We start from the raw sequence: 21,629 nt of genomic DNA, 5'->3' as shown, positions 1-21,629 counted from the left end.
ATCATCATTCCCTTGGAGTCACACAGAGCCCAGGACTGTGCTTACATCCAAGCTGTTAATAAATATTTGTGTGGGATTTGGAAAAAGAGAAATGCAAAGATGACTTGAGAAATAAGACTTTGTCTCCCCACCCTCCGAGTTTAACTTCTGGGAAAGTTCATTTGGATGATTAAATGAGTAACAATACGCACAGAAATTGGGGGGGGGGATGTGAGCTGGAGAATTTGTATTAGATATTAAAAATGCCCTTCAGAGCTGCAAACCAAATCAAGATAATAAAACGCAAATCCAGAAGATGAGCCACAGCCCAGACTCTAGGAAACAGAGTTTGAGGCAGGACTGAAGGGACTGGCACTTTATTTGGGAGGGGTGAGCCGTGGGCAGAGAGAGTGGGGGAGAGGGGAGCGGCGCAAGGAGGGAAGGGAAGCCGTGTGCTGAGCTGGACTGGGAGACGCAGCAGGTGGCTCAGCAGGTGGCTCCGCTTGGCTGGTGGTCTTCTCCAGATGGGCTGTGCACAGAAACTCTGTCTCCGCGTAGTCAGCGGGCGAGAGGGAAGAGGGAATTTGTGTGCCTGGCTCCCCCCCCATCTCCTGTTTCCCACGGGTCAGAGTTCACCCCGTGGGTGGTTATCTCCCGTGCATTTCTGCATTGCAACTTCTGGCTTGCCCCTTTGGCAACTTCTCAAGCGCTTGCTTCCGACCCAGACGTGAGGTGTTTCCTGCTAAACTGCAGGGGCTCAGAGATGCTAGAGATGGGAGGTGAGTGGCTAGGCTGCCGAACACGCAGTGGTGATCAAGGTGGGTGGGCTCGGGGTCTAGGGTCAGGTGGGTGAGGTACTGAGCTCAGGTGCAAAATGTAAGGGACTGCCAACAAATCCTGTAATCAAGTGAAATCATGTTTTTTTTTTTTTTTAAGATTTTATTTATTTATTTGACACAGAGAGAGAGAGAGATCACAAGTAGGCAGAGAGGTAGGCAGAGAGAGAGGAGGAAACAGGTTCCCTGCTGAGCAGAGAGCCCGATGGAGGGCTCGATCCCAGGACCCTGAGATTATGACCTGAGCCGAAGGCAGAGGCTTAACCCACTGAGCCACCCAGGCGTCCCACGAAATCATACTTTAATGCACTATTGAAAAGTCAACGTTAATGCAAAAGCTCGTGATGAGCAAAACATCAGAATTTTAAATAAAGAGCAGAAAGAGGTGGGATTCAGGTAATGTGAGCAAGGTCCCTGTGCAGTGTTGAGTCCTGCCTTTCGGAGGTCTGAGGGGACATTTGTGGACATGTGCAGTGTGAGGCGTGGGCTGGACATCCAAGGGGCGGTGACCGGGTTGGGGGAGCTCTGCACCTACAGCTGGGGAGGGAGGCGGGGTTGAGAGGGGCTATTGCAGCAGACAGCTAGAAGCTGATACTTCAAGCCATGGGGTTGGAGGGAGCACCAAGGGTGTGAGTGTAACTGGAGAGGAGACGAAGTCCAAGGACTGAGGCCCAGGCACCCCAAAGCGTAAAGCTCACTGAGAAGGAGACCGCTGCAAATAATGAAAGCACGGAAGGGTCATACCAAAATGCCAACAGTGGCAGTGGTCTAGACGGGTGGTGGAATCATGGGTGGTTTCTCTTGCTTCTCCATTTGTGCACAATTCTCCAGAATGAGCATCCGTTACTCATGCAATGAAAAAACTCTCTATGTCTGCAAGATGCTGTCATGTGAATGGGTGGTGATGTGATGGAGCCCATCAGAAGAAGGAGACAGCTTCTGAAGAGGTAGGTATTCCATACTGGCCACGCTGGGGCCAGTGATGGGTACCAGGGCAGCGTTGCTGTATGTCTGGACCCCCCAGGTATTTTGAAGCTCAGGGGTGCCGGTGCTGGGCTTTGAGGACCAGAGTTCACATTGAATTAGGAAGTTTGGCCCCTGGTGGTCTCTACTTTGGGAGTAGGGATTGTCAGGGGGAGGGCTTAACTGCATTCCTTGAAGAAGGGCAGGGCTGTCTTTCTAGAAAATGTGGGCCCTATATGTCTAGCTTGCTAGATGCCTGAGTAGGTGGTCTTGGTACAAGAAAAACGAGGATATATAATAAAAATCCCAGTTTGCTTGTGGCCAGTTTTCACATGTATTCAAAATAAATGCTTGAGTGAATAAATGTGCCTGGCTCTCTCTCATTCAAGCACTTATTGAATGCCTGTGGTATACAGGCACCATGCAAACAAGGGGTCATTCATCACTGCTGCTGTGAACTCTGGAGTCTAGCAGGGAGAAGGGGCCCATTAGATTAATTATTGCACAGGTCATTTATCGATTGGAATCATGATAAATATTTTGAAGAAAGAGAACAGATTGCAGGGAGACTCACCTGTCTTGGTGGTCAGGGCTGGCTTCCCTGAGCAAGCGGCATTTAAGCAGATTGGTGAAGAGGGAGAAATGAGTGGGATGTGGTGGGCCGGGAGGGGTGGCTTTTCTCTCTGAGCAAACCCTACAAAAAAGACCTCTTTTAAGGGTACTATGTAGAAATGGTGAGAATATGCTGCAGAAGTTAAGGAAAGATTGTGAAAATGCCCTGGTAAGGTGTGCGGGGAAGGCTGATGCTGCTGGAGAGTGCGGGTTCTTCTCCTCCTGCCTCACCTGGCCTTAGGGTTCCAGGGGGGAGTGAGGGCACCGTTTCAGACATAGGTTGTTCACAGATGGAGATGAGAGACACTGGCACTACATGAGTCTGAGTGCATGTCCAGCAGGTGGGAGTGAGAGGCTGGCTCTGGGAGAGAGGCTGGGTGGGAGTTGGATACATGGCGGTCACTCCCATGGAGGTGCGGACCCTAAGGCCAATGGGGAGAGGCATGAAAGCCAGGAAAGTTGTGGTCAGAATTTCCGCGAATTCTTCCATTACGGAGGACCCAGAAGGGATTTTCAAGGAGGTAGGGAGGAGCAGAGTGAAGAGGGGACTGCACAAATTCAAAGGGAAGATACGCTGAGAGGACAAAGGGGTGAGTGGAGCTTTGGAAGTAGGGACAAAAGGATAGGGAGGGCCCTAGTGAGTGGCTCATGTGCCATCCTCCTCCCTGTGGCACGGAGCAGCTCTCAGGGAGCCCCACAGAGCTGCCCTCAACAGAGCGCAAGTCGACAGGTTAGTCCTCCTCCCCGCCATGGTCCTGGGGGTACACTTTGGGAACGGCACCAAAGAGTGGGACGCTTGGGCGGCACGCCCCAGGGATGGGTGTGGAGTTTGCCCTTCTGGGAGGAAGAGATACTGGGATTCCACAGTGGGCTGCAGAGTCCCCCCCCCCCCCGCCAACAGCCCCATCACCCAGGCTACCAGCCCGGCCACTTGCCAAAGCCCTGTCAGGTGTGTCTTTCTGCCTCAGCTATCGATGAGCTGCAAAACTTCACTCGAAGGTCCTGCTGCTGCCCTGTCGTCAAGACGCCCTCTGGTCCTGGCACTCTGCTGGCCATGTGGTCACCGGGCAGCAGCGGGCTCCTCCCCCTGGTAGAGACACTTTTCAACAGACTCTGGGGTGACAGGAGAGTGGATGTGGATGAACCGGTGGGTGGTGGTCATGAGTTCTTGGCCCACCAAATCAGATGTAGCAGGTGGGTGGGGGAGATACTGTGACTTTATGTTTCTGGAAACATTGTGCTAGTCTAATCAGTTCCGGGGAATCAGTTAATTTGGAACTGCCCAGTTGCCTCTGGGATGGCCCATCCCCTTGTCCCAGGGATGGAGTGGTGGTGAGCTTGTGGGCATGGGACCGGCCCCACATCCTTCAGTGTTGCCCGCACCTGTGAGCACCTCACCCTGCAGCCAGGAGCTCCAGCTCTGAGTGGTGCTTTCTCTCCTGGAGAACTGCACCTTCTTCCCAGGGGTATGGGAAACAGTGGTGTCTTTCTGTGCTGCCCTGAGCCTCTGGGAGCTGGACAGGGCTGAAGGGGACCTTCCTCCCTCAGCCCCACATGCCCATCTCTGTCCTGTCCTTTGTGGTTGGTGCAGCAGTGAGCTCTGCAGGGCGTTGGAGCACACGAAGACCAGGTTAGGCAGAAACATGGGTCCTGCTCAGACACCCACGCAGGCCGTGGGTCCCACCCTGTTGTCCCCTCTGACTTTTCCTCTTCCTTAGACCAGTTTTGACGAGGTGATGGGAACACCTGGATGGCACAGGATTCCTACTTTCTCCCCACCAGTTTTTCAGCTTTTGAGAAGCAAAAGTAAACAATACGACTCCACTGTGCTCTTGTTTCTAACAGGAGAGGCATTGCATCGAACTGTCTGTCCAGGGGACGGTGGTATGGAGCACAGAGTCATTTCACGGTGCTGCTGTCTCACCATCACGGGTGCCCACCCCTCCTGCTCCGTGCTTCCTGCATGGCCCCCATGAGTACCTGCCTCCATGCCACAGCCACATCGTGCTAAGGCAGAGTTACAAAGGGCAACCACAAGTTCACGTGCAGGTGAGATCGTGTGTCAGCTGGAGAAGAACTGCCCTTCCATGTCTTTGGGTCTGGAGATGTAAGGAACATGTACACAAAGCAGGGGGATCACAAAGAAGGAAGTAATTTCCCTGCCTTCTGGGGTCCACAGATGTTTCCCTTGGTAGCCTCATTGGGCCTAAGGGAACCCTCAATGTGGGGGTTTATATGAGAAAAGGGACTGGAAGTGAGTGGTGAGTCAAGTGTTGAGGAAGAGGCTGGTGTTCATGGTGGTCTTGGGCTTCGTTTCTACATGCATCCTTCAGGATTGGGACCTAGAACCTGAAGGATGCCTTCACGCCGTGTGATGAAAGGGACATAGGGATTTTGCTGAGGATGTACCATGCACCAGGCACTGTAGACAGAGGTGTCTCTGCACTCGCCCTGCCCTTAGTGGCTCAGCATCCGGGGTAGAGGGAGGACCACACACAGATGATTTCACGAGAGAATGCGGCTCGAAGGTTGGTCCCTGCCTGTCCGAATGGGTGGCTGGTTGGGACATCGAGAGAAATATGAACAAGGCATAGAAGTCAAAACAAAGGAGGGAAGACTTCACTTTTCTGGTGGTAGATGGTTCCAGGGAGTGTGACACTGAAAACTTTGAGACTTGGCGTCTTACCTGGCATTGCCATGGGACACTCGGGGGGCCTCAAAAGCCACCCCCAGTCCCTGGGCCATATTTTTGCCAAGTCTGCTATTGACTAGACCAGAGGCTGTGCACATAGATGCCGGGTTGGTGAAATACTTAGGTGTGGTGTGCTGGGAGGGGCTGGCAAATTGCTGACGTGAGCATCCTTGCTAAGTGGGGGACCTGCAATCCTATCCTGGCCTTCTGTACCACATGGCAGTATGGGCCCAGTTGGGCCAGATCTTTCCACTTCCTGGAGAATCTGGGAATTTGAACGTTTGTGAGAAATCTCCAAATTTTTAAGTGGCAAGTGTTTCAAGTAAAAAGAAAGAACAGCACTGTATGGGGCAAAAAGTCTGTGGGTCAGATTTGGCCCTCATTCTTGTCATTCTTGGCCTGGGGACTAGGTGCTCTCTGAGGTTTTCCCCTCAGTTGTTGTTTGTTTGGGAATTAGTTGTTGGTTTGGGAATTAGTGTCAGGCTGTGATTCTCTGTGGTGCAGAAATTCTGCCAATGAGGTCAGAATGCACAGTGAGGTACCGTTTGCCAGCTGGGCGTATGGGGCCACCACATCCTCCAGAAAACCCAAGGATAGCACCTGGACCCAGTCTTACTCCCTCATCAGATAGCCCTACCCTCACTTGTTCATTCATTCGATAATTACTAAAGCCTCTTTGTTCCAGATTCATTATGAATACAACTACTTTTCAGGATTTTCTAAGGTTCTCCATATAAGTGGATTCGCCAACCAGGAAAGCAAGAGCCCACGGTCATATTGCACACTCCTCTTTTGGCTGGGAATGCAAGGTTACCTTAAGGTTGTGGAACCCTTCAGGACCCAGGGGCTGCTGGCCTGGAGCCCAGGGGGCAAGCCGATCCCAGCTCTGCAGCTTTGAAAGTGTGCACACTCTGCTGGTGGAGTCTGGCCCAGCTTTCCTGCCCTCCTCAGGGCGGGGCCAAGTCTGGGTGCTGGCGGTGTGAGGGCGAAGCCAGCCGAGCAGCCAGCGGCTGGGAGGTGCACCTGGCCAGGCAGGCCCTCTGGAGTGGCCACTTCCCGGCTGCAGTAATTCATCACAGGCGGGCTCACAGATGTACTTAAGAAAGAAGGGATGATCTATTTTGTACATGCTCCTTAAAGGGATTCCATTTTAGCTCCAATTGTAATTTTTACCTTTTTCAGGGGAATTTATTGACACAGTGCCTAGCTAAGCCCTAGTTTTTGCCATCCTCCTTTTGTCTGCAAGCACACTCACCAGCGCTTAATTTGTCATAGCCCTGGAGGTATCAGAACTAATGAGCTTTGTTTGAATAGACTTTTTCCAGTTCATCTAGCACACTTTGGGGTAATCACTCAGTTTCTGTTTGCTTCGGATCCGAGGCATTGTGGGAAATATACGGAAATAATGGTTAAAAAAGCAGTATAAATTGGTAACAGCCACATTTTCTGCAAAGCCCTGAAGATGTTATTTTTTTAATTTCCCCACTTATTGAAGTATTGAGAGTGCTCTAAGTACGACCATTACAATATAATATCAGAGGAGAATCTGATAAAATGCTATTTTTCAATTAGCCAGGAGTTTATAGTTTGCCTTCTTTAAGCAGTTCATAGCTAACAAATCTTTAAACAATCTAACCTCTTAAGGTTTGGAAGTGGACAGATAATAACCGTGAACACATAACAGTGTGTCAGCACTGAGAATTTAAAAATCTATTACAGGGATTACATACAGGAATGCTTTTTATTGGCCGGACAATTGCATTTCCATTTTTCCAAGGCAGCGCCTCACAGTCCCCGTGACACCGCCAAGCACGTGGTGGAAGGTTTAGGGAGTGAAGCTTGGGAGCTGGGGCTGCACACACAGTGCAGACAGGGCTGGGGGTTCAACGACCTTGAACCCCCACTTTCTAGGGACTGCTGTCATCTGTGCCATCAGGATCGTCAGGCTGAGTCTAGGATAGGCCTTCCTTTTTAAAGGATTATGATGCTTGTTCCCCATGACTAGAGATGTGGTTTTGAGGATTGCTTAGATCTGTGAAATGGGTCAAGGTGGTTAAACCTCTGATTACCCCAGAGTCCCTGCTTGGGGTCGGGGTGGGGGAGGAGGGTGCCTTTCCAAAATGTGGTGGGGAAGAGAAGCCACCTCCATTCTGGGGGCCACCTCCTGCAGATTTCTGAAATCAAATCAAAGAAGCAGAGAGACATAGTAGCCTCCCCTCACCAGCGATGCTGGATGGCCTTTCCCTGTGGGGAGAGGCAGGAGGTGGTGCACATGGGCATGTGCAGTGCAAGTTGCACTTGGCAGGGCAGGGCATGTTGGCTCTGGGCTGGATGTAGAGGGCGGGCCTCGTTGTTACATAGTGGTGGTTGTAGTGAGCATGCTAAACCGTCAGTCTGTCCAGCTAGCTATAGTCTAGACGAACCTGCAGTTACTTTCAGCTCTCACAGTATCCCTGTGGATCAGGCAAGACTTCTCAGCTCCGTTTTGCAAACGAGGAAACTGGGAGTCTGAACTGGTAGGCATCCTGCCCCTTGATCACAGGGTGGCAAGCAAAAGGGGCATAACTTGAACTCGGCGCTTTCAATTTTGTCATGCCTTCCCAACCCTCCTTGTGTGACACTTCTAGGGCTATTAAGTATTACCACCAGCAGCCACAGCAAGCTCTCACCCGTGCCCCTGGAACCCGAGACCCAATGCCAGGCTGTGTGGGGTGTCCTAAGGTGAGGAAGAGGCCCTGATCTCTGGGGACAGAACTCCAATGACAGAGCAGATGCCGAGTGACAGTACAGGAAGCAGTGGCAGTGGGGGAGGTGATGGGAGGGTGCTTGGAGGGCCAGCATCCCAGTCCGAGGCAGCGTGGGGACAGCTGCCTTCGTCTCTCCGGGAGCTTTGCTCCCCTTAGCACCAGGCTCGGGGGGGCTTTGTCCTGGGAGAACCACTGACGGTGGCTGAGGACCCCTGCTGCGGAATTCACCTGGAAAGGCAGAGGTGGAAGGTTGGGTCCAGGGCTGCCAGGTGAGGAAGAGTGTGGGCAATTCTGGGGTGCCGAGGAGCCATGCAGGATCCTGGGGAGGCAGAGACATGGTAACATTTGCATTTGGAGCTTTCGCTCTGGAGTCTTCAAGGGGAGTGGGTCAAAGGGGCTGAGGTTGCACAGGTGAGAGCAGGGAGGTCTTCTGGGCCCATCCCTTCACCTGCAGGATGAGGTTGTTTGACTGATGTCTCAGCCACTGCTGTGTAACAAACACCCTCAAACCCGTGCCTTAAAGAAACCACCATTCTGGGGGTTTCTAGGCGATTCCACTGCCTTTGCCAGCCTCATGGTTTCTGCTAGGCTTGCTCACACACACGTGTAGTGAGCTGGAGGGCTCCAGACAGTGGATGGTCTGGGTTGGCCTCACCTGAATGTCTGGGGCTGTCCGGCCACCAGCAGGGGCACCTCGCTTCTCCCCTGTGCGGGCTTCCATCTTGCAGCGCCCGAGAGGGTGACAGACCAGACAGTGTGCACCGACCCTCTCCTTTCTCTACTTGTGCCAAGGCTGGGCCTCTAATCTGACCCTACAATTTATGCTGACCTGCAGAAGCTGACTCTCTCCAGCTGGGAGTGAGGGCTGGGAGTGAGCTCTGTGATTTTAATGATAGCTATTATTATGATTGAAACCACAGTTACTCACATAGTTCCTATTTTAAAGGGTAAAAGGAAGAACACAGGGAAAATTCCACATTGTGAATATTCTTAAGTTTCTTCTTAAAATAAGTGTCAAAAACCACATTAAGAGGGATCAGCTCTATAATTTTGCTAGTCCTGAAGACCAGCATGTCAGCAGGAAACCCTGATGCATGTGTGCTGCCTCAGGCTTTCCAAATGCTGTCACCTGTGTTCTATCTTTTGAGCACCCAAACCAACCTTAAGAGGAAGATGGAAGGGATATTATTTAACTCCCATTTTATGGCTGAAAAAATGGAGACCTAAAGAAAGGACTGTCCAAGGTTGGTTGCACAGTAGGGCCTTGGACTCTAGGGTTGAGTTTCTTTCCACTTTGCCTCATGATCCCGACTCGTCATCAGTAGTGGCCCACTATGACCCCTGGATCTTTCTCTTTTCTAATGAAACTTATTTGGCTCTTATTTAACAATGTGATGCATTGCTTCTGGCAACACATGTTCTCCTAGAAGACTAAGCTTTGGATTGTGAGGGATCCAATAGCTAATTTGAAATGAAAATCATCCCATTTGCATTGTCATTTTGAGAGTCTCTCTAAGGTACATTGCCAAGGACAGGGCCGATAAAAATACCCTGTGAACTTTATCTCTGAGCATCTCTCTGTAATTGAGATGGGGTATTCTTTCTTCTGGAATTTTTCAGAGATGACCACGCATACACCCTCTAAGCAGCTATGCTCAGGCAAGTTTTCCTGTAATTTGAGATTTGTTCCCCCCATGTTTCCTGAAGGGCTTGAGAACATTCTGCTTGAGTTTCCCCTTCTAACTCTGCAGATGCCTTTGCATGCCTCTGAGTGTGGTTCCTCCAGCACACCCAGCCACATGGGGGAGCTCACAGGGAGCTCAGGAGTTCCATTCAGGCAGGTAGTGCCCTCAAGTCTGAGGATGGCTGACCTTTCCCTCCTCCGAGGTCTAGCAAAGCCCCTGTGAACATGGAGATATTCAGAAGAGGGACTCTTCCACTCTGGGGAAGTAGAGAGCGAGCCCTAGATTGGCATTCTAACTTCTAACTAATAGCCCTAGATTGGTCACTAACTTGCTGTGAGACTTTCTGTAAGTCACTCCACCTCTCTGATCCTCCATTTTCTCATTGTAAGTCTACCCCCTGATTCTGACTCTACAAGGGGTATTGCTCCAGAGGGTGAACGGGGTATGCAGGGAAGGGTTGTCTTTTCCCGCCTGGAAGAGAATTTGCTTATTCAACTGAATTCACAGCATCCTGGCCTGTCAGGAGGGGTGGTTTGGAGGTATTAACGTGGATGTCAATTGGTTCCAATTTTGTGTAATCCACGGCAAGACAGACATTCTGTTAATTTCACAGAGTGAATTCTTGCAGCTTAAATCATGATGCAGAGTGAAAAAAATGTTGTAGATAAATATTGCCTGAACTCACTCAAACTTGTGATATCATAAAAAATGCTTTCTTAAGTTGTTAAACCCTGAGCTCTCTGATTCATAGATTCCCAAAGCCAACCCTTCTGTTGTCTCTTTAGTACTTTGAGCTTATAGAATATAATCCCTTGGATGAGGACAAAACCAGAATAGTTCATAAGACTGATCGTTTATAAGGCCCTTTCTCAAATGCCATCTCATTTTGTTGGCACAACAACCCAGGTGGCTTGGCGCAGTGAACCGACCGAGATTCCTTCACCTCACAGTCACCTGGGGATGTGCGAATGAAAGGGGCTCCTCCCTGGGCCTCTCCCCACCTGGAGGAAGGTGAGTATTTATTTTCAGGAGATTCAAATGACAGAAACATCAAAAGTAATAGCTCCCCATTTTTGGTTCTGGGAGGAGCCTTTGGGAATTGATTTCCCAGGCTGGGGCAGTCAGGACTGCAGCTCTTGCCTATGAACCTGGACTTGGAGGTGCCTGGGCCTCACAGCCTGTATCCCACCATCATCCCTGCCCTGCATAGATTACAAGCTCCTGAGGGTAGGAACCAGATGCTCTAATTTTCTTATGTTCCCCCTTTCCCCAACCAGAGCCTATTAAATGCATCCTGAAACTCCTACAGAGGGACTTTCTTTTTTCTTTTTTAAAAATTACTATGATTATTTTACTTTTTATTGATTGCATTTTCTAAAAAGAAAAAAAAAGATTTTATTTCTTTAAGACGGGCAGAGGGAGAGACCATCTTTTTTTAAAAATTATTGTTATTAACATATAATGTATTATTTGCCCCAGGGGTACAGGTCTGTGAATCGTCACACTTCACAGCACTCGCCATAGCACATGCCCTCCCCAATGTCCGTAATGCAACCACCCTCTCCCGACCCCTCTTCCCCCCAGCAACACTCAGTTTGTTTTGTGAGATTAAGAGTCTCTCATGGTTTGCCTCCCTCCCAGTCCCATCCATCTTGTTTCATTTTTTCCTTCCCTACCACCCAACCCCCCCTACTCTGCCTCTCAAATTCCTCATATCAGGGAGATCATATGATAATTGTCTTTCTCTGATTGACTTATTTCACTCAGCATAATACCCTCTATTTCCATCCATATCATTGCAAATGGCAAGATTTCATTTCTTTTGATGGCTGCATAGTATTCCATTGTGTATATATACCACATCTTTATCCATTCATCTGGATGGACATCTAGGTTCTTTCCATAATTGGGCTATTGTGGACATTGCACGTGCCCCTTCGGATCACTACATTTGTATCTTAAGCAGATTCCATGCCGTGTCGAGCCCGATGCGGGCTTGATCTCAGGACCCTGAGATCACGACCTGAGCTGGAACCAAGAGTCAGATGCTTATTTGACTTGGACCAACCAGGTGACACTTCAAAAGGGCCTTGCGTGGCTATCCTGAGGCAGGAGGTCTGTGGCTCGAGGCTGACCCCAGTCTTTGCCCACTGTCTAAACGGTCGCATAAGCCTAAAAAGAGCAAGGACTCATCCTGGGTATTCATTTGGTTCTTTGACATTTATGAACAGCAGATTTAATTATTTCAGCACCTGTAAGGCAGATGGAATAAACTATCTTTCTAGATGCACCAACAGAAGCTCTGAGCTCCTATGACTTGCCCAAGGTGCCAGAGCAACTCTGTGGTTCGGATTCTGCATATTTGCTTAGCCCAAGGTGGAGCATAACTGATTCAGGGCATGAACAGGATGCTCTGCAGAGACCCCTGAGTTCCTGTGATTGCTGCCATGGCTCTCAGATGGTCAGGAGAGTTAGGACAGGGAGAAGCCAGGGGGTGGGAGCTGAGTGTTTTCTAGCAATCAGCAGTGAGTTATCAGTTGCTTTGGGGAGACATTGGGCTGGGGACCCAGCCCAGCACCTTCCCTCCCTCCTCACTCTATAAAGGGTTACTGATGGGCACCAGCAGGAAGCAGCTTGAGGGCACCCCACAGTTGCTGAGCACATATTTCTCTCTCTAATACATGCCACTGAGCTGCTTGGGGCGGTGGGCAAGTCCGTCTAGAGAGGGAGTGCAGCACAGCCGGCAGGAGGAGAGGCGTGGAAGCCGGCCTTACACACACCGGAGTCCAGCCCGCCCAGAGTAGCGGGGGACTGGGGGTGGTCGGGGCCTGCACACTTGAGTGCACATCTTGGACTCACAGGTTTTTAGGCATGTACCTAACTTCTCCATAAGCCCAAGGATTAGAAAAAAAAGGAAGGTGAACCAAGGTTGGTTCTAGAACCTGAATGCAATGTGGGAATAGACCCTGAGCTGGGCCAAAACCCACAGGACCTCCTAGGTCACGAGTGTTCTTGGTCACTCTGTTGGGCTCTTGGGGAGTGGCTAGTGCAAGGGGTGGGAGGAATTCAGGCTCTGCTGTTCCAGTGTCCTTTTGACCAGGGGATTGGGGGAGGGGGTAGTCTGCCCTTTAGAATCCTAAGGTGTCTCCTTTATAACCATTTAGCAATGATAATGCTTATATCCATCCTGGGTGTGGGCCTGAAGCCACAAGCTGGGAGCCCTGGGCTGGATTTGGCCACTGGAGTATTTTTTTATTTAGCTAGCAGAGTGGTTCTTTTGTTTACTTTAAAAAAGGGAACCAATGTTTAAAAAAAACGAAGAAATTGTCGGAAAACGTCCAGATTTCCAGTTTTCATCAAAAATTCAGACTATCTGGCCATGTGGAGCAGTTTTTCTTTGCAGGACTGTCTATTCAAACGGGGCTACAACTGCCCACCTTCAAAGGGATCAGGTGTTTAAAGTTAGCCACAGTCCCCACTGCCCCCTAGTGTCCCTGAAATGGGGGAGCAGAGTCAGACGCTGTCTATACTGTGCTCTCATTGTGGGTTTCCCACAGGAAGTGAAGGACTATCTGTTTCCATGTCTTTCCCCAAAGGGGGAGCAGGAGATGGTTTCTTCCTAAACAGTCTTTCTCTTTCTGTGACCTTCATGGGCCCAGCAGTCATTTGCTCATGAGACCATGGGGATAAACAGACTTGCTCAGACGAGAGAGGGGTGAGGAGAAGCTGCTGTGACCCAACATCTCCAGATGTGTTTAAGAGATCTTCAAGGATAAGGATGGGGAGATTCGGCAGGGACAGGTGGTGAGGACCCAGCTGAAGCCAGGCACAGCTTAGTAAGGCATAGCTGGTTGAGGGCAGTTTGGGGTTTCACCAGCACCTCGAGGCAATTGCTCAGAATCTAAGAGTTCGTTAGGTGAGGCTCAATTTGCAAATCTTAAAATGACAGTTTCTCACTTGGCAATCTCTGGTGTTAATAAGTCGGTTATGAATGCAGGGTTAAATGAAGCAGGCACCCAGCTTGTGCGTGTGTGTGCGTGTGCGTGTGTGCGTGTGTGTGTTGTGTGTGTGTGTGACACACCATGTGTGGTTTCTTGGAGTCGGGAAAAATCTGTCAGCCTTTCTAATACTGACTTAGTTTTGACAACAGAATAAGATGTATTTTGAACACATGCACGTCCTGCCTTTTCCAAAGGGGGGCTAATGAGTGTGGGGCCCCGGAGGAAGGAGGGAGGGAGGGTGCGGCTGGGTTTCCTTCTGGGGTATTTGCTCGTTGAGCTGCTTCTGGGGACAAAGGCTCTGGGCATCTGTGGGCCACCTGGACTCCGATGGCCTCTCGGGCTAGTCCCGAGGGCCAGAGAGGGCTGCGGAACTCCTTCGGACATTGAGCTTTCTTGTTAAAGGTGATTCAAAAGCCAAATCTCTCCCCCATCCCCGCCGCTCCCCGCAAGACGGTTCAGCAACTCCATGTGAAATGGGAAGCAATTTGGTCAGAGTGGCCTATAGAATAGAATAAATCCTTTAAACCAATTGTATAAAAATGCAAATTTAAGGCAAGCAATTAAAAACACATAGAAATGAGAGATTTGGATTTTGCAGAGCTAGCTTTCTGCAGCCACTGTCAGATCTCTGTGCAATTTATCTGGATTCCGTCAGTGGTGACCAGACTGGATTTTGATAAAGAGCCGCAAACCTGTCCTTCTCCAGCTTCTGTGACTTGCCACACACTCCATTCAGGCTGGAGCGTCCGCACAATCCCTTGCATAATTTGGACTTAATCATTTGTACTTCACAGCCTCTGAGAGGCCTTAGACTTGGGAGGTGGGGACAGATTTGGCTTTTTAATCGCCTTGTATATTGTGTAGCTCGAGATAAATGACACCGACTGTCTGAAATCTACATTCCTGCTTCTGATGCAAAACTGTAATTAATTTTGTGCAGTGTTTCAGAATTGATCGTGGTCACTTGAATTTCTAATTTTTCATTCACTTCAAAGACCTGTTTTTTTTTTTTTTTCCTCCTTCTCTCCCTTTTCCTTAAAGGAATGTGCTCTGGGTCCGGGAGCGCGCTGCGACGCTGTTGTACTAAATGATTCTCTTACGCCTCTTTTCCAGTAAGGTGAAACAGAGGTCAAGGCCTATGGCTGGTGTTTATCTCTTAGCGTGTATTCAGATGTATTTCCTGACCTATAGGAAATACTATCAAAACTTACTAAATTATAACTAAATAGTTTGGAGGCACTTTTGTATTGTAAAAGGCTCAAAAAGCTTCATTCACACATCCTATTCACTATAAGACAATTAAGCACAATTTAGGCAATAATTACCCTAATTAACTACACTATAATGTTTGTATTCAAGATTATAGCAACATTGTATCACTTCGCTCTTTAAATAATAACAAGGTTTCCTAATTTCTCTGTATTGATAGTTGTTGTATGTGATTCTTTGTTTGGTATATTTCACTGTAAAAATATTTGTCAGTGAAAGATTGAACAATATGAATGAATTTGATTATGCCATTGTCAAAAGCCCCATGCATCACAATCCCTTGTTTTTAATCACTACTGTAAACCTTGCAGCCGGAGGGCATAGTTTTAATTTGGGTGTCTTACTAATGAAAAGAAAAAAATAATTGTTTTGCCAGGATTTAATAATAAGCAATAAAATCAGCCAACCAGATTTTACCTCTGCATTCAATCTCTTTTTTATTATAAAACATTTTTGTCCTTTTTTTAGATTACAGGCGTAGATACTGAACATTTTACTAATAAATATTTCAGTTTGCTTATGGAGGCTAATGCTGTCATCTGAATATGGAATTATATTTCTTTCATGCTTCATTATCATTTCATGGTAGTAATGACAGTGAGGCAATGGAATATTTACAGGCTTTTCAGAAGACATTTATCCAATACATTCCCTGAAGGGCACCTAGGCTTAAAGATACATTATCCTTTTGTAAAGCTCTGCCCAGAATCCCAATTCCTGAATCAGCCAATCAGAACTTTTTTTCCCCTTCAACACTTAACCCAGTGATGGAACTTCCCTCCCCTCCACCCCCATTGGTGGGCCAATTATCCTGGAAGTTAAGAAAAACAGTCAGGGGGAAATGGGCTTGTGACATCAGTTTACACAGTCTGTGAAATGGGTATGTAACTCATACCTTCACTGTTATCTTGGACCTTGGGTGTGACTTTGTTCCAGTTTTGTCTAAAGTGGTTCTTTTACTTCAATTATTTTCTAGATGGTTTCCAAGACTCTGGAGTTGTTTGTTTTATTAATTGATGCTGCTAGGACGGTTGTAGATGGTAAATCTCAGGTCATGGGGGATCTAAAGTGAGAAAACCTGTCATTATGGCTTTGAATGATGGTTCTTCTGGTGGGTGGGAAGGGGGGAACCGCTGGGGAGGGCAGAGGTTTTCTGTGTTCCTGCTGTGGTCTTGGGGACCAGGGGCAGGGCCTCCCTTGTCCCACAGAGCAGGCATCTCACTCTAGGGAGCTTGGGGACCACAGACAGCTGGCAAGCGTGTGCCTGTCTAAGTGGGTGGCTGTTCCTTGGTTCCTGACAGCTGGATGAACACAGCCCCACGATCACAGAATCTCCTGATTTTTTTTCTTTTTTTGAATCTTCTGATTTTTTTTAAGGGAAACCAGAAATCTGGATTTTTCCTGTGAAATTTCCTGATTTTTAAACATTGGCAATGATTTCAAATATTTTCAAACTACTCTGTAAATCAAATCAGACTGTGGGCTGTGTGGAGGACTGTGAGCTGCCAGGTGTGGGCCTGTAGTCGAGGGATGTGTGTTCTGGGCAGGCCATGGCGACGGAGGAGGGGTATCCCCGTCCTGTTGCTCACGTTGCCTGCTGCACAGGGTCACGTGGTCCCTGGGGGGTGCAGTCCTGTGTTTGCCCCCACTAACCTTGCTCTCGGGACTGCGGGGCTGTTGGCTTCTCTCCCTGGTCTCATTATTCTCATGGCTTAATTTGTCATTGTGCTTTGGAAAGGCATTTAGTGGCTAGTCTTGTGTGACTTTGATCTCTTCTAAAACCTTTTTCCGTGGACACGCTAACATCTGCCAGACTGTATGGATGCTTGTCTCATCCACATCTGTGTCCTCTTCAACACAGTTTGCTGCTTTCCCCCAGCCTTCAGAGCCCTGGGGCCTAAAGACCCTTCCTGAATGGTATTGAGCGATTTCCCAGCAAAAGGCATCTTTGGAGCTATTTCCCAGCATTGAATGTAGGGAAGGAGCACTCAGATGCAGAAAATGTGGGAGAGCCTGTTGCTGCGTGGGTCCCGCTGTCTCCTGGGTGCCGGTGGGGGGGTGCATGGGTGAGCTGAGTGCTCAGCAGGACTTTGCTGTAGGAATCTCCTTGGGACTCTCTGGTGCTGGGCTGATACTCAAAGGCATATGGGAGGGAACGAGCTCTTTGGCAAAGGTGCTCTGTGTGATGCGGCCAAGATGCCTCGTGTCCCTGTCACTACACCACTATCATGGTGACTGGAAGCTGGATGTATTTAGAGGGGAGTGAGGGGTTTGTGTGGGACCCAGATGCAGCCACCGACACGGAGCCAGGTTGCGTTACCTCCGTGACTCTGAAGGGTCCCCGCCCAGTCCACTGGGACAGGATCGCTGCCGAGGGAGGACCCTGTCCTGCACCGAATCTTGCTGGCAGCCTAGCACTAGCAATTCAGAAGAAAAGAGTGAGAACCAAGCTTTCCCTGGGGAGAACGAGGACACTGGTTTCCTCAGGCTTGTCCTTCTGCAGACATGTCTATATTTAGGTTTCCATATGATTAAGAAGCAACAAGATGTGAGACTTTCTGGTCTATGAGAGAAGATGAGTCAGTCTGGCCGTAAGTGATTTGAAAAAGAAAGCAGGGCTGGCTCCCCCCTCCTCCCCAAGTGCATTATGTTTTTCTGTTCTGGGATGGCTGCCAGGCCAGGTGGGAGAGGAGGACTTCCAAACTTCCACCGTCTTCTAGAAAAAGCCACAGCCAGGTCGTGGGGAGGTGCTGAGGCTCAGCATTTTGGGAGCACGAAGGTATTTGTCAAGGAGAACTCTGGGGGGGGGGTAGTCCTAATCTTTTCGTGCCTTGGTATCCATCCTGAGATTGACGCCCAGCTTCAGGTCTCGTAGGCACTGCTGCAGAATCTAGATGTGGTGGTTTCTCATTTACTCTGGTGATTTGGGCTCTGGGCTCAGGGGGAGGCAGAGTGTGAGGAGAGCCTGGATGGAGGAGCGGGGCGAGCGGCACCTGTGTGTGGTGGTCCTGTGTTCGGAGTTCTGCTCTTTTGCTCTTTGCTCTCTGGTCACACTCTGGTCCTGTCCAGAGCACTTGCACAGAAACACCCCTAAAGGGATTGCCAGATGAAATACAGGATGTTCAGTTCAATTTGAATTTCAGAAAACTAAAAACAAAAACCAAAACCAAAACCTGAATTTCAGATAACTAATCATTTTCTGTTTCAAACACATATGCGACATGCTAATATTAAATTTTTCCCTGTAGTATTTTATTTTAGTGTTTCCTAATGGTACTTTAAAAATACGTGTTATACATATTGGGGGACATATTTATGCTAAAAACTTATTTGTTTATGTGAAATTGAAATTTCACCAGGCATCCTGAATTTTTATTTGCTAAACTTGGCCATGCTGACACTGAGACCATGCACTTGAGATACCTTGATTCTGCTCAAGTCTGCTTGAATAGGGAGACTTGACCTTCTTTGCGTAGCTTACAGGTAGGTATCTGTTTGGAAGCAGATGGAAAGTGGGTTACCCCGTCCACAAGTGCTTAAGCCAGTCGTCCACATGGCTCATCAAAAATCTCATTGGAGTTTTCTGGGCTGGGTGAATTTTTGCTTTATTCATTCCTATCCCTATAGAATAAAAGAAGGTGCCATGCCGAACACCTGTGCTAATGTCTCCCCATGTGTCCCCACTCTCCCCCAGGATCCACAAAGATCCCAGACACTGACTCTGCCCGCCCAGTGCCCAGGCTGCACTCTGTTCAGGTTTGTGAAGTCTGCTCTGTTTCCCAGGGGCTTGCCAGAGGACGCCCCTCCTCTCTACTCTCTCCTCCTCTCAACACACTGGCCTCAGCCCCAGAGAAGCCAGTTCTGCAGAGGCTGGACTCTTCTAGGGAAGAGTCCCAGGGGATGCACATAGCTTTTCAACCATGATTGCCTTAGGCCAGGAGAAACATTACCTTTGTTATTTGTTTCCTCCCATATTCTTTGAACTTGTTGCAAAAAGCCTGTGTTATTTTTAGAACATCCAACCCTGATGAAGAGGAAATTCAATGCATTAGGATCTTACAAGCTTCTGCCAAGTGGGTCATGAGGACATCAAGGAAATTCACTCTTCGATATTCAAAATATATCTCCAAACTCTTACCCACTGCTGGATGGGGGTAGGGGAAGACAATTATGGCATAAAAATCAAGTCATGATGATAAACGCGCCCAGTGAATTTAGTTCCTGTTTGCCAGGGTCTGGACTCATCGGAGGGAATAAATCCCAGAGTGCAGTGTTCACTGATCTTCAATGAAATCCACCCCTTGCCCCCTGTATGTATTTTCTCCCCCAGGACACTTTCTTGGCCTGGGTGTCCTGGTGCCAAGTGGGGACAGACAGGGCCACGTCTAGAACCACTCCAACCCAAAGGATGGCCTGCAGGTCCCCGCTGTTTCAGCAAAAGGCTCTTGCCCTTGGGGTCGTCGAACTTGGAAATGCTCCACGCCCCGCCCACCACGGAAGGCCCAGGATGCCCGCGGAGGCCAAGATTTGAGGCCTGCGGTCCGCTCCAGCGTCTGCTGGACCACCCCCCAGCTTCTCCCAGCCCGGGAAGGAGAGAGGCAGTTTGGAGAAGACACATCATATTTTTGACGTAGGGCTCCAATCACAAAAAGCAGTGACGGCTACTGCAAATGTATCGATTTGTTTTTCCTCCATAGACCCGTGTGCTGTTTGTAGGTAGAGGGGGAGAAAGCCGGCGAACACAGTAGAATCTACTTCTTAGAAGCCTGGGTTATCAAACTCATTAATCTACATGTCAAGAGGCTAGGAATGAATAATTGTGTGTAGAATTTATCTGCCAACATGATAGCTACTTTTCAGCTTTCTCCTCAGAGCTCCTTCATTGCGGCGCCCCTGATTATACGCTTTGTCTTCTCCGCGCAAACCTGCTGCGGCGGCGGAGCGATGGGACCCCGGGCCCCTGCGAGGGCGGCAGCCGGGAGGCAGCAGACCCTTGGCCACCTCCTGTGTCCCCTGGGCCTGGGCCCGAGCAGGGAGGTGTGGCCTGATGAGGGTACACGGTGGCCACCCCATCGGAACAGCGGCTAATTGGAAGCAAATGCAAAGCCTGCTCCGCGCAGGGTCCTCCTCTGATTCAGTGCAAGGCTGTTTACTGCCCACGTGGGGGCGGGTGGTGGGGTGCTCCTGACACCTTCACGGTCCTTTGTCCTCGTCAGAGCTGAGGGCTTTGAGTGGGGGACGCTGGGGTCTGTTGGGTGGGCTGGGGTGGGCCTCCTAGACCCTGGCACTGTGGGCTGGAGGCTCACCCCCAAGGAAATTCACTAAGAGAAGAAATTCATAAAATAATTAATAAAAGAAGGTGCCAACCCCCGATAGGGGTTGGTAAATGGCTGGAGACTAATGGCAGAGGTTAGTCAGCCAATGGGCTCTTGGGACTGAGCGAACAGGAGAGAATACGCAGGCTTTAGGTTTGTAAGACAAGGTGGCCGGCACACCTTAAAGTTAGAGGGGTCCACGAGGACCGAGTGCACCGGGCGCCACCCCTGGGGGCCCTTCGCCCGCTGTCAGTGGCGGGCAGCTGCAGAGGGACAGCGTGGACAAGTGGTCTTTGCTTGGCCCTGTCGTCGGGTGCATCAAGTCAGTACTTCGCACAGCGACCCCCTTGCCAGGAGCATCCCCGGGCAGCCTCTGCCTTGTCAGCTACATTTATGATGTGCTCATAATTAAATGTCCGCCAAGCTCGCAGCGCGCTGACCACAGAGGGGCCATAAGCAGTGAGATAAATGAGACCGGGAGATGTAATATTGCTTCACTCGTGGGCTTCGGCTGATGTTAAAGATTGTCAGTGATAATTATTAATATGTGACCTGGTTGAGTCTTTACGTGAACAATCACAATTTTAATAAAGTGGTAAACTCTGCGCTCAGCCCGTGCGCACATTCTGCATCAGACACCCTCACTTTATGCGTGTGGATTTTAGAACAGCCCTGCTTTCCTCTGTGTTGCAGGTGGTGTGATAACCCATTAGTGGAAACTTCTGCCCAAATACAAATAGATGCAAAGTCTGGCAAGGACAAAGTGTGCCCTCTTCCATGCCCTCACTTCCCGCATGAGGAGAGGACGGGCACAGGCAGCGGGTAAGGAGGGTGGGCCCGGCTTTTGCTAACCGCAGGTGCAGCTGCTGCTTTCTGCCTAGCCAGGAGGGAGCACCTGGGGATCCCTACTGCTTGCACTGGTGTTGGTGTAACTGACACCACTGGTGTCCTATCCAGAACCCCCTCTCTTTTTACCAGCTTCCGTGTACTCTGCTCTTAGCAATCCCACACACCGGCTTTCTCAAAAGGCTGCCTTTTTGGCCCTGGAGACGTTTGACCTGAATGGGGAACTGGAACTACCTGGGGGAATTCTGTCTTTCTCCTAGGACCCAGAATGGCCCATGGCCAAGGATTGTCTGTGCGGGATGAAGGCCGAGCTTTTCGCCTGGGAGGGGCAGCACAAACTTCAAGGTATATTTTATGATTTAGCAAATGCTGGTCTAAATAATTGAGACCATGTTTGAAAAACTTAATTCAAATGTTAAAAAATAACTTTTGAAGATAAGTGATATTTTCAAATATATATGTAATGCAAAAATTAATAATCCAAATATAAAATCTCAGTTCATGTAGCAGTGGTCTAAGGAGCATTTGGGGAAGAAACAATCTCATGGGGTCTGGAGGAAAAGAATAAAAATGTGCTAACTACAGTGTGTTAAAAAGGAGAACCCAGAGACACAATTTCCCTTCCCTCTTTAAAAATTAGGAAAATGTGGGAGTTAAACATAGAGGTTAAAGATTACTTTTGAA

General features: G+C 49.2%; 1 long non-coding RNA gene across 3 annotated transcripts in view; it reads left to right on the top strand.

Moving 5' to 3' along the window:
- LOC308358579 overlaps nt 1-21,629 on the top strand; it is a 74,751-nt gene that overhangs the window by 27,526 nt on the left and 25,596 nt on the right. For 2 of the 3 annotated variants that reach the window (XR_013968324.1, XR_013968326.1), the window contains 4 exons: nt 1,647-1,762; nt 4,236-4,439; nt 20,793-20,921; nt 21,206-21,290. This is a non-coding gene — a long non-coding RNA (uncharacterized lncRNA). The remainder of the gene's footprint in view (nt 1-1,646; nt 1,763-4,235; nt 4,440-20,792; nt 20,922-21,205; nt 21,291-21,629) is intronic. The other variant, XR_013968325.1, reaches the window with a different exon arrangement.

Source organism: Martes martes (genome assembly GCF_963455335.1).
Source record: "Martes martes genome assembly, chromosome: 17".
Taxonomy (NCBI): domain Eukaryota; kingdom Metazoa; phylum Chordata; class Mammalia; order Carnivora; family Mustelidae; genus Martes; species Martes martes.
This window is presented reverse-complemented; position numbering and strand designations above follow the sequence as displayed.